Genomic DNA, 15,237 nt, shown 5'->3' with positions numbered 1-15,237 from the left:
CAATAAATTGAGGATTACCTCTGAAAAAAACAAAATAAATTTTTAGGCAGTGTTAGTATTCAAGTCTATGTAATTAATGTGAATATGAGACTACACTGATTTGAAGATCACTACTTTATCAATGTACAGGATATTGGGAAGAAAAAAATATAACATCAACATGTACAAAAAAACCTATTGCCAGTGGCCAACTTACCCAAATAGTTCTACAATAACCTGAATATTTAATAAAGTTGTGCTGATGGTAGTAAATAAGATCATCCATTATCACAAGGGATTTGGAGGAGAAGGTTAAAGGTTTTACTTCTTTCTTTGAGTTTGCTCAAGCATACTGGTGATGTGATGAAATAATCAAGAATGGGCACTGATTAGACAAAATTTGTTTGGTGAAATAAGCAAGTAGAGAGATATGAACTGGGTCTTAATTGGAAATTTATAGTTCAAACAAAATCTATAGAATTTAGCTACTTAGTAAGATGATATACATGCATGTTTTTTTTTTCACAAATTATGTGCCAGTGGCATTGATTATTTAACTAGTTCTTGAGATCTTAATTCATGTAAATTTTTTTGATTACTTAGTTATATTTACATATATAGTCAATTATTATTTATGATTTTTGTGTATATGTATGTCTATTTTATATAGCTAGTTGTGTGCATATATATGTTTAGGTCTTGAATTTACTCATTATGATTATTCTGACCTACATAACTATAGAAATATGATATTATGAGTTGGATTATGCAAGGAATAGTTTTTCCTCCATATCCAGATAAATTCCTGGAAACAATGAACACTTTTCCGCTATAAGTCAGTTTACTGGGGGAAGCAAGATGAATGGGAACTTGGGCAAGGGGTAGAGGCAGAGAGGCAGAGAAGACATGCAGACTGGGAGGAAGTCTGGAGCAAATCTATGTGGGCAGAGTGGAGGGCTGGGCACAGAGAAGCTCAGTTATTTTGAGTGGTTAGTGTATGACAATCGAGGGGGAATTCTTGGTCATCATTGTGCTCATTTCCACTTGAAGACCACCTGGGGTTCACTGTTAGTATTTGGGAGTGTGTGCTTGTCATAACAAACTTAATTATATTAAATGTCATAATCAGCAGGTCTTTGACAGACCTGAGAGCTAGTTCTTTACAAGTGTTTAACTGCTTTTGTTTATTTTTATGTATGTGCTTTAAAGTGTACCTTGCAAATGTAAAATGGGAGACTAAATAAAGCTTAATGTAATTAACGGTACTATATCTTAGCATGACTTCAAATACATTTCTGAACACGTTAAAGATCTTTATCATTATACGGTTACTATCTTCAGGCATTTCTTAATTATAGTAACATTTTCAAAACTTGGATGACAGGTATTATCACTGTAAAATTGAGAGCATTAAAACACAGTTTTTACTTGAAGCTCTGTTAGCATCAAAATAAAAATTTTAACTCATAACTGTAGTCCATAAACAGACTGGGAATTCTTCTGACCTTTATATCGTATTATACAATAGAACATAATAATTTCCCGTATAATCTAGTTTATAAAAAAACCTATAGTTTTTAAAAGTTCTAAAGCTTTATCATAGTATAATAACATTAGCAAAAATAAGGCTAAGTGCTTTTTAATGCTTTTAATGTTGTAAAACAAAAAAAATTTTATAAATGAATTTAAAATCTCTCAATTGTGTTTTTTCTTTTTATTCTCTGTATTTATGTTTTAAATGTTATCACCTTTTTCCCAACCCTCATCCATGCTGCATTAAATATTAAAAAATAAAAAAAAATGGTTTATCTCTTTGCCGGCCCTGAGGTTTCACTTCTCAGGCAGATCCTCATCCAGAGCAGTAAGCATTTCTGGGCCCAGTCTTAGCTATCACCACTGCCCAGCTTGTCCACACAACTCCCTTCCCTGGCGGTTTTCCACTGCTTGTTTTCTGCCTCTGTCCCGGGGTGACTTTCTACCCCAAAATCCCACATTAACACAAATCTACAGCCTGATAACTTTCATGCAAGTTTATATATTCAACTCTTAATTCACAAACCCTAACAAGATTGCATCAAATAGACAAAGATACAAACTGTCCTTCTATATGAGTTATTAGACCTATAAAACCCTTAATGTTCATAGCTATTTGATGCCAATCAATATCTCCTAGGTCTCACTGGTACTTGGAAACCTCCATCTTGATATAACCTTCATCCTCAGTCTTCTGACCTCCTCAGCCCTCAGAGTTAACAGGTAGAAAAAATAAAGCAAATTTAAAACCATGCCTGTGTCTAAAAAGGGGGAGAAATGACATATTTTCAGAGCTACCAAGTAGAAAAATAGAACAATTTTAATATTATCCATATATAAATAACATTTAAATTCCTATGCTATCAGATCCAATGGCAAGAAAACAAGAGGTGAATTGAGCCTAAGTAGGTAGTAGCAGAGGAAATATCAGTATTCATTGATAGATTCAAGGCTAGTTAGAAAGAAGCTTACTCTGGCCATGTAGTAGCAAAGATACGAATAGTTAGACATATATATTACATTAACTTTTATTAATCTGAAAGACATTTATAGCTTTGAAATTTCATCATCATATAAAGAATATTTTAATTTTTGTTAAAAACAATCTACTTTTATTTATTTTTGTATATCCAAATTTTCATTGAATAGCTTATGTATTTATATTTCAAATATTTTTTCTCAGTTCCACACTCTCTCATGACCACTTCCCCTGCTTCTATTAGGATGCTCCCATCCCATCCACCCATTCCCACTTCAACACCTTGGCATTTCCCTGCACTGAGAAAATGAGCCTTCACAGGACAAAGGGCTTCTCCTCTCATTGATGCCAGACAATGTCATCCTCTGCTATACATGCAACTATAGTCATGGGTCCCTCCATGTGTATACTTTGGTTGGTGATTTAGTCATTGGGAGCTCTGGTGTGTCTGGTTGGTTGATATTGTTGTTCTACCTATGATATTGGAAACCCCTTCAGCTCCTTTAGTCTTTTCTCTCACTCCTACACTGGGGCCCCTGTGCTCTGTCTGAGGGTTAATTGCAAGCCTCCTTTTCCCCCCAATTTTATTGAATATTTTCTGTATTTACATTTTCCCTCACTCACCTCCCTTTTTCCCCTCAACTTGCTTCCATGAAGATACCCCCTCTTCCATTCACCCTCTCCACCTCAGTGCCTTAGTTGATTGATGATGTTCTTCAGCTTAACCTGTATCAGTAAACATCTGGCAGAGCCTCTCAGGTAACATCTATATAAGAGTCCTGTTAACTATTCTGATATCAGCAAAAGTGTCTGGGTTTCGAGGCTGCATATGAGATAGATCCCTAGGTGGAATAGTCTCTGGAGGTCCCCTCTTTATTATCAATAGGACAAAACAGCAACCAACAGATGAGGAAAAGATTTTTAAATTACCTCATAGAGGGATAAGGTAATATGTACAAAGAACTCAGGAACTTAGACCTCAGAGAGGAAAATAATCCTATTGGAAATGGGATACAAAGCTAAGCAAAGAATTCTCACCTGGGAAATACCAAATGGTCTCAAACCACATAAAAATGTTGAACATCCTTAGTCATTAGAGAAATACAAATTAAAACAACCCAGAGAGTCCACCTCACAACTGTTAGAATGGCTAAGATCAAAAACTCAGTTGACAGTAGATACTGGTGAGGATGTGAAGAAAGAAGAACACTCCTCTAGTGTTGGTGTGATTGCAAACTAGAACTATCACTCTGAAAATCAGTCTGGAGGTTCCTCAGAATTTGTCCATAGTTCTGAGGACCCAGATTTACCACTCTTGCACATACAACTAAAAGATTATCCAACATATAACAAGGATACATGCTCCACTATGTGCATAGCACCATCATGTATAAGAGCCAAGAGCTGAAAATAACTCAGCAAAGGAATGGATACAGAAAATGTGGTACATTTAAACAATAGAATACTACTCAGCTATTAAAAACAATAACTTCATGAAATTCTTAGGCAAATTGATGGACCTAGAAAAATATCTTCCTGAGTGAGGTAACCCAGACCTAAAATAATGCACATGTATTCACTCACTGAGACATTGATATTAGCCCAACATCTCAGATTACCAACGCTATAATTCATAGCCTACATGAACAAATGTTATGAAGAAGGAAGTCTAAAATGTGGATCTTTCAGTCCTTCTTAGAAGGGAGAACACAATATTCATGGAAGGAATTACAAAGAGAAAGAGATCTGATACAAAATAATATTTTAGAACAGGGTTGAATGAAATATAGGGTATATAGTAAAATTATAACTTTAAATTTCTACCATATAAAAGTTCATAGCAATAAAAATAGGGCACTTGTTGCTTTTTTATTCTAAAAGAAAATGTAATAATAAGCAGAATAGATTGGGACCTATGTTCCTACCCGGCATCACACGGAAAGTAGGCCCCAGCCCTGCCAGATCCAGGGACCATGAACCCAGCATTGGGACCTCTGTTCCCACCTGGCAGCTTTGGGGTTCAGAACAAGACAAGGCCTATCTGCCACCTGGACCAGAAGTTCGCAAAGATTAAGATCTGCTGAGTAGGAGATCCAGGCATCCAGGAGGCAGAAAGATCTCTGCCGAGAGCACACAGAAAGTGCGCCCCTGCCCTGCCTGATTCAGGGATGAGGAACACAGCATTGGGAACTCTGTTCCCACCCCGCAGATTTGGGCGTAGAACAGGGCTCGGCCCATCTGATACATGGAATAGCAGTTCCCAAAGTTTAAGGCCTGGTGAGAAGGAGATCTGACCAGTCAGGTAGCAGAGAGATCTCTGCAGAGTGCTCACGAAAAGCATGCTCCTACCTTGCCTGATCAAGGGACCAGGAACCCAGCACTGAAAACTCTGTTCCCAACAGTCGGCCTTGGGGCACAGATCAGGGCTCGGACCATCTGCCACCTGGACCAGTGGAGATCCAGGGACACAGATCAAGTACAAGGGAAAGGCAAAAACATATCACTGACAACAAGATGGCAAGAGGAAAGCGAAAGAGTATATCCCAAGAAAACCAAGACAACCTGGCAACACCAGTACCCAGCTCTCCCATCACAGCAAACATTTGAATGTCAAACACTCCAGAAAAAGAAGACGCAGACCTAAAATCTTACCTCCAGACAATGAGACATTCTTAAACAAGAATGGAAGGAAAGGCAAAAATAATAAGAAGCTTTTAAAAAGGAAACAAGAAAATCACTCAAGGAACTCAAAGAACTAGAGGAAAACAGAACCAAAGAGATGAAGGAATGGAAGAAGAAATTTAAAACAGAAATTGACACAATAAAGAAAACACTAAAAGATATAACCCTAGAGGTAGAACACCTAAAAAAGAAATCAGGAATCACAGAAGCAAGCATATCCAATAGACTACGAGAGATGAAAGAGAGAGTCTTGGGGGCCAAAGACAACATTGTAAACATAGATAAAACAGACAGAGAAGATGCAAAAACCAAAAAGCTCCTAACACAAAATGTCCAGGAAATCCATAACAATGAGAAGACAAAACCTAAGGACAAAAGAGTAGAAGAGGGAGAAGAATATCAACTAAGAGGCACAGTAAATATCGTCAACAAAATTGTAGAAGAAAACTTCATTACCCCCAAGAATGAGATGACCATGAGCATAAAAGAAGCCTTCAGAACTCCAAATATGTTGGACCAGAAAAAAAATTCCTCCGGACACATAATAGTCAAAACACCAAGTGCCCAAAGCAAAGAAGGAGTACTAAAAGCAGTAAGGGAAAAACGTCAGGTAACATATAAAAGGCAGACCAATAAGAATCACACCAGATTTCTCAACAGAGACTATGAAAGCTAGAAGAGCCTGGACAGACATCATGCACACCCTAGAGCACAAGTACCAGCCCAAGCTGCTATACCCAGCAAAATTATTAATCACCATAGACAGAGAGATGAAGATATTTCAAGACAAATCTAAATTTACACAATTTCTGACCACAAATCCAGCACTACAAGGAATTATAGGTGGAAAACCCAATACAATGAGGGGAAATACATCCTAGTAAAAACAAAAAAAAAAAAAAAAAAAAAAAAAAAAAAAAAAAACCCTAAGAAAGAAAACCAAAAGAAGAAAGAGACACAGGCACAACTCAACCTACAAAAGCAATAATATCAGGAAACAGAAACGACTATTCCTTGATATTTATTAACATAAATGGACTCAACTCCCCAAAAAAGAGACATATGCTACCAGACTGGATACATAAACAAAATCCAGCAATTTGCTGCATACAGGAAACTCATCTCAGAGACAAAGACAGATACTATCTTCGAGTAAATGGTTGGGAAAAAACCTTTCAAGCAAATGACCCCAAGAAGCAAGCTTGAGTGGCTATTCTAATATAAAATAAAGTAAATTTACAAACAAAAGTTATCAAAAAAGATAAGGAGGGACACTTTTTACTCATTACAGGGGAAATCTGTCAGGAGGAACTCCCAATCTTTAAAATAAATGCTCCAAATACAAAAGCACCCACATTCATAAAGGAAACCCTAATAAAGCTCAAAAAATACATTTCACTTCACACAATAATAGTAGGAGACTTTAATACCCCACTCTCATCAATGGACAGATTATGGAAACAGAAGCTGAAAAAGGACACTGTAAAACTAGCCGAGACTAGGAACATATCATCCAAAGAAAATAATACACCTTCTTCTCAGCACCCCATGGCACCTTCTCGAAAATTGACCACATAATTGGACACAAAACGAGCCTCAATCAATATAAGAAGACTGAAATACTACCATGCATCCTGTCAGATCACCATGGTCTTTGGTTGGTCTTAAACAACAACAAAGACATTAAATAGCCCACATAAACATGGAAACTAAACAATGCTCTGTTAAACAATAGCAGTCAAAGAACAAATAAAGAAAGAAATTAAGGATTTTCTAGAATTCAATGAAAACAAAAACACAACATACCCAAACCTATGGGATGCAATGAAAGCAGAACTGAGAGGAAAACTCATAGTCCTGAGCGCTTCCAAAAAGAAACTGGAGAGAGCATCATACATCAGCAACTTGACCGCAAAGCTAAATATATAGAACAAAAGGAAGCAGATACACCCAAGAGGAGTAAACAGCAAGAAATAATCAAAATCAGGGCAGAATAGACCAAATAGAAACAAAAAGAACCATTGAAAAAAATCAACAAAACCAAGAGCTGGTTCTTTGAGAAAATCAACAAGATTGATAAACCCCTAGCCTGACTAGAAAGAGGGCAAAGAGAGAGTATACAAATTAACAAAATCAGAAAGGAAAGTGGAGACATAACAACTGAAACTGAGGTAATTCAAGAAATCATCAGATCCTACTACAAAAGTCTATACTCCACAAAGTTGGAAAATATGGAGGAAATGGATGAATTCCTAGACAGATACAAGATCCTAAAGTTAAACCATTACCAGGTAAACCATCTATATAATCCCATAACACAAAAAGAAATAGAAGAAGTTATCAAAAGCCTCCCAACCAAAAAAAGCGCAGGTACAGACGGGTTCAGTGCAGAATTTTATCAGACATTTATTGCAGACATAACACCAATACTCTACAAACTATCCACAAGACAGAATCAGATGGAATACTAACTAACTCATTTTTTGAGGCTTCAATAACCCTTGTTCCTAAACCACACAAAGACCCTACAAGGAGGTAGAACTTCAGACGAATCTCACTTATGAACACTGATGCAATAAAACTCAACAAAATCCTTATAAACCGAATCCTAGAACACTTCAAAAAAATTATTCACCATGACAATGTAGCCTTCATCCCTGGGATAAAGTGAAGGTTTAATATATGAAAAATCCATCAATGTAATCCACTATATAAACAAACCCAAAAACAAAATCACATGGTCATCTCACTAGATGCTGAGAAAGCATTTGACAAAATTCAACACCGCTTCATTTTAAAAGTCCTGGAAAGAACAGGAATACATGGTCCATACCCAAACATAATAAAGGTAATATATGGCAAGCCAGCAGCCAACATCAAACTTAACAGTGTGAAACTGGAAGCAATCCCACTAAAATCAGGGACTCCACAAAGATGCCCAATCTCCCCCTACCTATTCAACATAATACTGGAAGTCCTGGCGGGAGCCATTAGACAGCAAAAGGAGATCAAGGGGATCAAAATCAGAAAGGAAGAGATAAAAACATCACTCTTTGCAGATGACATGATAGTGTACTTAAGTGATCCCAGAAATTCAACCAGAGAACTTCTACAGCTGATAAACAAGTTCAGCAAAGTGGCTGGATACAAAATTAACTCAATCAAATCAGTAGCCTTCCTATACTCAAAGGACAAACAGCTGGAGAAAGATATTAGGGAAAAGATACCCTTCACAATAGTCACAAAAAATATTAAATCGCTGGGAGTGACTCTAAATAAACAAGTAAAGGACCTGTATGACAAGAACTTCAAAGCTCTAAAGAAGAAAATCGAGGAAGATCTCAGAAAATGGAAAGATCTCCCATGCTCATGGATTGGAAGAATCAGCATCCTACCAAAAGCAATCTACAGATTCAATGCAATCCCCATCAAAATTCCAACCCAGTTCTTCATTGAGTTGGAAAGATCAATGTGCAATTTCATATGGAACAACAAAAGACCTAGAATAGCGAAATCCATCCTCAACAACAAGAAAACATCTGCAGGAATCACTATCCCTGACCTCAAGCTATATTACAAGGCAATTGTGCTGAAAACTGCATGGTACTGGTACAGAAATAGGCACATGGATCAATGTAATAGAATAGAAGATCCAGAAATGAGCCCTCACGTATGTGGTCACCTGATTTTTGACAAAGGAGCTGTAAACATTCAATGGAAAAATTACAGCCTGTTCAACAAATGGTGCTGGTCCAACTGGTTCTCAGCATGCAAAGGAATGAAAATTGACCCTTTCTTATCTCCTTGTAGAAAGCTCAAGTTTAAGTGGATCAAAGATCTCCACATTAAACCAGATACACTGAAACTATTAGATGAGAAAGTAGGGAAAACCTTAGAACACATACGCACAAGAGAAATTTGTCTGTACAAAGCACCAATGGCTCAAGCTCTAAGGTCAAAGATTAACAAATGGGACTTAATGAGATTTCAAAGTTTCTGTAATCTAAAGATATTGTCAAGAAAACAAAAAGGCAACCAACAGAATGGGAAAAGATCTTTATCAACTCCACATTAGATAGATGCCTAATATCCAAGGTATGCAAAGAAATCAAAAAGCTAGACACCAGAGAATTAAACAGCCCTATAAGAAATGGGGTACAGAGCTAAATAAAATGTTCTCAATTGAGAAATATTGAATGGCTGAGAAACATCTAAGGAAGTGCTCAACATCCTTTGCCATCAGGGAAATGCAAATCAAAAAGACCCTGAGATTCCACCTCACACCAATCAGATTGGCCAAGATCCAAAACTCAGATGACAGCAGGTTCTGGCGAGGTTACAGAGAAAGAGGAACACTTCTCCAATGTTGGTGGGGTTGTTAGCTGATACAACCACTCTGGAAATCAGTCTGGCGTGTCTTTAGAAAATTGTACATAGTACTACCTGATGATCCAGCTATTCTACTTCTGTACTTATACCCCAGAGACACTCAAATATACCATAAAGATACATGTGCCACTATGTTCATAGCATCTCTATTTATAATAGCCAGCAGTTGGAAATAATCCAGATGTTTTTCAGTAGATGAATGGATACAAAAATTGTGGTACATTTATACAATGGAGTACTGCTTAGCCATCAGAAACAATGAGTTAACCAAATTCTTAAGGAAATGGTTGCATCTAGAGAATATCATCCTGTGTGAAATAACCCAGTCACAAAAGAACAGACATAATATGCAGTCACTTTAATTGGGATGCTAAAGCCAGAGCCTTGGACTGCCCCAGAATAAACTCTCAGAATGTGTGAAGTTCAAGAAAAAAAAAAAAAGAAAAGAAAACAAAACAAAACAAACAAACAAAAAAAAAACCAAAAAAAAAAAACCAAAAAACAAAAAAAAGTCATTCTCAATCCTTACACACCAAGAAAACTTTGACTAATTCCAGGTTACATCCTGTTTTATATGTACTTTTTATTCATTGTAACTAGTAAGACCTTAATACAGAGTATCACACTGACACAATTGTATTTGGATACATTTATGCAAAAATGTTTAATTTTTTTCTTTTGTCTTTGTTTTTTAAAATAAAGTTAAAAAATGTTTAAAAAAACAACAAAAAAGACCACCTATTTACATACATGTGTGTGGGTGGTCTTTAAGACAAACCTTAACATTCTTACTCTCATATACATTCAGTTATATAGCATGTACTTTTTTATGTGTAGTTTCTTTGTCTTAATCATATATTTATATAATCTGTCCATGTTGTTTCTTTGCCAAAAAAATAAAAATAAAATAAACAGAATAAAAAATTTTATAGTTGTTACTTCATGCCATTGGATTAATATTGTAATGTCACATTGCTTCCTTAGTAGATCTCTCTCTCTCTCTCCCTCCCTCCCTCTCTCTCTCTCTCTCTCTCTCTCTCTCTCTCTCTCTCTCTCTCTCTCTCTCTCTCTCCCTCTTTCCCTCCTTCCCTCCCTCCCCCCCCCCCCCTCTCTCTCTCTCTCTCTCTCTCTCTCTCTCTCTCTCTCTCTCTATATATATATATATATATATATATATATGTTTGTGTGTGTGTGTGTTTTAATGATAGTTGCATTCAAATTACATGCACATATAGACACTTAGAGTTGAGTTTGAGTTACATACATACATACACATATGTTCTTAATAAGATTTGAATCTATAATATTCATGTTACATCCTGATTAAAGTCAACCTCCCTCCTCTCCTCCTAATATTACTCTTAAGAATCCCTTCCTCCATTGTTGCTTCCTCTTATTCTCAGAGAAGGGGATCCATCCTTGGTTACCACCACCATACTGAGACATCTAATCTCAGCAGAACTGGGCACACCCTCTCCCCCTGAAATCTAATCAGGCATCAGAAGGAGATCCCATTGCAGGGAATGTAGACTGAGATAGGCCCTGTTCCACTTGTTAAGGAACCCACATGAAGACCAATTAGCATCCCTCATTTTGTCCCAGTCTCTGTGAACCTCGTTTTCCTAGGTTATATGATATAGTAGATTTTCTTGTAGTGTCCTAGACCCTTCTAATGGGATAAATTCTATTCCCTACTCTTCCTCAAGGCTCCTAAGCTTCCAGTAATGTTTGGTTGTGGGTCTCTGAATCTGCCTCTATTTGTAGCTTGATGAAGCCTCTCAAAAGGCAGCTATGCTACATACCTGTCTGCAAGTATGACAGAGTATTATTGAAAGTGTCAGGGCTTCTCTTTGTCACAAGGAATGGGTCTCAAGTCACTTGTTGGCAGTTGTCACAGTTTCTACTCCATCTCTATTCCAACATATCTTGTAGAAAAGACAAATTTTAGGTGAAAGTTTTCTGGTTGGATTGATGTCTACCTCCCTATACTGTCAGTGTTACTTTTAATAGGAGGTGGGCAGGTCAATCTGTTTATCTCCATATGGTAAGAATCTCAGCTAGGGTCATCCCTATAGACTTCCTTTACCCTCCCCCATCCTAGGCCTCTAGTAAATCCAAGTAGTGCCCCGCACCAATTTCTCTCTTCCTGCCCTCTCCTAACCACACCTCTCTCCAAACCTGATTGCCATTCTAGTTTCCCTTCTTCACCCTCTCTCACACTCAGTTTTCTCTCTACACCCACTTCTGATGTCTACTTGTTTTCCTCTTCTGAGTGAGATTTACACATCTTCCATTGATCTCTACTTACTAACCAGTTTCTTTGTTTCTGTGGAGTGTAGCATGGTTGTGCTTCACTAATATACAATTATAAGTGAGTATATACCATGCTCATCTTTCCGGCTTTGGGTTACCCCTCTTAGGAAAATATTCTCAAGTTTTATTTATTTGACTGCAAAAATTTATGATGTCTTTTCTTTTTAATAGCTGAGTAGTATCCCATTTTGTAGATGTACCACATTTTTAGGCTGCATCTGAGAAATTATACAATGCAACAGATCCGATTTAAGGAATTATAATAGGCAATAGTATCTTTCTTAATGGGACAAGGGAGAGTAGTGAGGACCTGAAGAATGGGTACATGAAGACAACTAGACCTATAAACAGGCAGCTAGACAAAGGGGAGCAGAGCCATGAGGACAGAGAAGAGAATCAGTAACAGAGAAGGACAGAAATAGGGGAAGGGAGAGAGATAATAGATCAATGTAAAATTTTGGTTAATGGTAAAAGATTTCTTTTCCTGCAATGAAGACTGAGCTTTATATTCAACACAGGACAAAGAAACCGATTTGATTTAAGTGTATTTCTCTCTGTGGGAAATAAGAGGAATGCGGGTCAGTGAAGCAAGTAAAAAAGACCCATGTAATCAATAGAATGGGTGCCCAGACCTAACTAAGGATAGCCAGGATGAGATTATGCCATGGGCAACACTGATGCTTGGGGAAGATGACTGTTTCTACTGTGATTTTTCTGAAGACAAGTGACTTTGGGGTCTTCTGTTTGCCAATGTGGAATCATTCTAGCCACTCAACAAAATCTCTTAACCTGTGTGTACATCATTAAATATAGCAAAATTTGTTCTTGAAAATTAGATTAAAGTAATGACTGTAATACAGATATAGCGTCTTCTATTATCTTCTGTGGCTGCAACCGTGGTCTTCTACTGATCCTGCTTCCCTCTGAGAACGAGCACTCGCTGGTACACCTTGTTGTTCCACAACTTCAAGATTGCTATTGTAAAATATTTCAGGTACCAAAATACATGATGCTACCCATAAATTCTCATATATATATATGGATTTATCATTCCCTGCTTATATTTTGTCGTCAACCTGCAAAAGGTTTGTAATAGTGAGAATTAAGAAAAATAGACATTAGAAACAAAGAGGGGACCATTTATATCAGTTTTACTGATGAAATTGAGTTACACATTTATATTTCTATGCCCTCTTCACTAGAATTTTTCATTTCATATGACAACTATTTATGGAAAGAGAGATAAACCAGCACTAAAGCTCAGAGATGCATTCAGAATTCTTGAATTATCAAACACCCTTGAAATGAATGTCAGTCACATTCTGAGCCCTCTGTATGCCTCAATCAATTACCTTAATACAAGAAAATATCAATAAATATCACAATCCCCTCAGTGTGGTAAACACCACTGAGAAAATTGTGAGTGGAAGCAATGTGGTAAGGTGACACACTAAAATGGCTCACAGACTGCCTGGGCCAAAGAGAGCCCCGGGACTAGCATGGAGCCACAGAGATAAATTAATGCAAGTTCCATATAGCCCAAGGGTCTTGGAACTAACACCAAAGAGTGACAGCCTGAGTCAGAGAGAGCCAGGGGAACTGGTTGTGCCCATTTTTATTATTCACCACAATAATCTGGGGCGCAGATAGAGACAGGACAGAACCTGCCCCCAGTTGCTTCGAAGTTTGGTTCCTGTGCCTTCTGGTCTCCTGGCAGGTCTTGCTTATCAGTGAGTACATACCATGCATGTAGCTTGGTTTTGGGTTAACTCACTCAAGATGACATGTTCAAGTTCCATCCATTTGACTGAAAAAATGTATGATGTCCTTGGTTTTAAGCTGATCCCTTTTTAAAAGTATTCCTTTGTAAATGAAACACATTTCTTCATATCTATTCTTCAACTGAGGGATATATGGGTTGCTTCAAGTTTCTGGCTATTATGAATATGATTGCTATGAACATAGGGGAGCATGTGTTCTTGTGATTTGGTGGAGCATTGATTCCTAAGTAGTCTTCAAATACAGAAACTCAACAAAGTCTTAGCCATATCAAATTATTCTATATAATTTAGTTTTGTTGTCAAAATCAATTGTTGCTCAGTTAACCCACTTATAAGTAGCTTTCTCTATTTCTCAGGCCTTTACTTTGTGATTCTATAATAGGAATAATTTCCTGTGATTGAGATACTGTTGTCATTGTTATCACTGTAATAGAGCTTCTTCACCATAATCTACCATTTAATTTATAAAAATAGAGTCATTCACCTATTTTTTTTTTTTTTGGTTTGTCTTATTCTTTTTCTTTAATTATTTTTAATTTTGTGAAATTTCCACTTAATATATAAATGTATTCCTCTATTCATTTCATTTGAGGGCTTCATTAGAAATAAGAACTCTATTTGGGAGAAGAAGGCACTCAGTACTGAAATTTATAACCTAACAGTTATAATATAATAATATAATGATATCTAACATATTATTATCATTATATAACATATAATGGTAATATAAGTACTAATATAAAATACAATAATTATATAAGTTAAATAGTAGGCAAGTTCAAGATTCCAAAACAATATGAGTAATCTTTCACAGCTCAAAATTATTTAATATTAATAGCTGACCCATTTTGTATTTGGTAAGAAATTCCAATACAATTTCACAATACAGCCATTATACCAGCAACAATATATCTCCCTTCATTTAAAAAAGTTAAATATCTAATGTAAAAAAAGTCAACAGAACATAACCAGACTGTTTCCTGATGTGGTCCATTCTGTTTTCTAGTAAACCTCCTCAAACAGACATCTATTTAAGCTATCAGTTCATTCAGTACTACATAAATGAGACCATGGGACATAAGTATACATTTGTCTATTTGCACAAGCATTAATTCAGTAGTCCTTAGGTGGCTCCACCGAACCTGAGAAGCTCCTATAGTAGCAAGAGTATTTCCCAGTTTAAAGGAATGCCCAAATACATTTTAGACCTTAAATTTATCAATCATGATCAGTTTCTAAAAGATTAAAATTATTATAATCAACAAAAATTTAACACTCAAGTAACCAATCACTTGTGTAAGTTTTTAGTTTATAAATATTTTCTGAAATAGCATGCCACATTTGGTATATTTTTTTTATCACATCCAGAACTTCTAAACTTATATGATATAAAAATTTCAAAGGTTTTCAGCAATGATCCTATGCCACTAGCAGACAATATTGGACCTGACAACATATTCTGACAACTGTCAAATTTCTGGTTTCTAAATTATACTCAGGTTCTATCAGTAATTAAAAATGATTGTTATGCAAATCTAATATATTCTGTTCAGATTCCCAGAACCTACAGAAATGTCAGGT

The sequence above is a fragment of the Micromys minutus genome (genome assembly GCF_963924665.1).
Source record: "Micromys minutus genome assembly, chromosome: 1".
Taxonomy (NCBI): Eukaryota; Metazoa; Chordata; class Mammalia; order Rodentia; family Muridae; genus Micromys; species Micromys minutus.
This window is presented reverse-complemented; position numbering follows the sequence as displayed.